The sequence below is a fragment of the Sinocyclocheilus grahami genome, unplaced genomic scaffold (genome assembly GCF_001515645.1).
Source record: "Sinocyclocheilus grahami isolate Dianchi unplaced genomic scaffold, SAMN03320097.WGS_v1.1 scaffold1089.1, whole genome shotgun sequence".
Lineage (NCBI taxonomy): Eukaryota > Metazoa > Chordata > Actinopteri > Cypriniformes > Cyprinidae > Sinocyclocheilus > Sinocyclocheilus grahami.
The window spans coordinates 49,924-51,728 of NW_015506268.1; positions in this window are offsets into that span (position 1 = coordinate 49,924).

Here is a 1,805-nt window from a genome sequence, read left to right on the forward strand (position 1 = left end):
TATATATAAATATATAAATAAATATAAAAACTTTTCCATTTTATATATATTCAAATGTAATTTATTCCTGTGATGCAAAGATTAATTTTCTGTATCATTGTTCCAGTCTTCAGTGTCACATGATCTTTCAGAAATCATTCTAATATGCTGGTAAAACAGTTGCACTGTGTGCAGTGCTGCCATCATATGACCTTACAATGTTTGTCACAAGACCTTATCACATACAGTAGTGTGTTTAATTCTAGTTAGTATCCAATCAAATTTCAACACAGATTACACAGTCAAGATTGCAACACAGATTACTTCCGGTTCATCCATCACAGTGGAAATGGAAGGTCAAGTCGAGCTCATTGCATTATGGGATGCAGCATTTAATGCAGTGTGCTCATTTTAACAAGTGTAGTAGATAATTTGACTATTCTGTGCAAATACAGAAATTTGTATCATGTGTACAGTATACATACTACATATATACTGGTATGGTAGTATGCTATGCCAAACCTAACCTGTGTCTTCAGATCTCCAGATTAAATTGTACCATTATGTTCATTACTCACAGCTGGTGGTGTGTCCATCTTGGAGAGATGAGCGAGATAATTCTGAACCTCTTAAAAACCCTGTGAGCCGAACACTCACTCAGGGCTTTGTGCTTTTAGAGTATGAAGTCACCAGTGTGTGTGAGGAAGGGCACGGTGTGCTACTTTATGTGCATATTCAGTTTGGTCTGTAGGAGTTTAAGCTGGTGAAAAGCAATAAATGGGGTCTGTAATTTAGCTGAGTGCCTTTCTCTGTGGCCCACCACCATCAGAGCTGATTTATGACACCACACTGCCTGAGGTACGCGGTTTACTCTGTCCATTCAGCACACAGACAGGCCAAATGCAGATCAGTTCAATTAGTTAACTACATTATTTCTTGAAAGCAGTGTATACTGTGTACTGCACTGAGACAGAGAGACATATTATATGAGATTACACTACAATAACGTTAGTCAATTATATTATAGACCTGTAGGATGACCTGTAAAGGTTCGCGTCTATACTGGAATGTGTCTGGCTTGTCATGATATAACAAAAATACATGTCTCCAGTTATAATCAGTGAAGTTGTCTAATTAGTGTGATGAACCTACAGTACATTTTAAAGAACGTCTTCGTAAAGTTAAATGTATTAATATGAATTGTATTTGTTAATTACTACAGTAACTCATGACCTTTACATTATAGCCAGATTTTGGTCTTTGGCTATTTATGTACAGCTGTGTAAGAAAGTTTTTGTCCCCTTCCTGTTTTTTTAATTGTTTGCATATTTGCCACACTTAAAAGATTCAGATCATCAAACTAATTTTAATATTACACAAATATAACCTGAGTAAATATAAACTGCAGTTTTGAAATTATGATTTCATTTATTAAGGGAAAAAAGCTGTCCAACCCTGCCTGGCTGTCACGAATTCGGTTCATGGACTTCCGTTTATTCACCACCAGATGTCACCCTTTCCATTACATTGACTCTCGCACTACACAAACTGTTGCATAGCACCCCGGACTACATTTCCCATCATTCTTTGCACAATTTGCACACTGCCCTGATTGCACTCATTGCACACAGCTGTTTCTAATTACCTCATTCACTATATAACACCCACTCTAACCACATTTCTCGGCTGAGTATTCTCCGCCGGCTCTGCCTCAGTCCCTGGTCTCTCCTATCCTTGGACCTGGTCCTCCATCCCTCCCCCTGTTCCGCCTCCGCTCCACCGCCCACCTGGATCATTTAGTGTTTGGAGCGTCTGGAAGCCGCTCC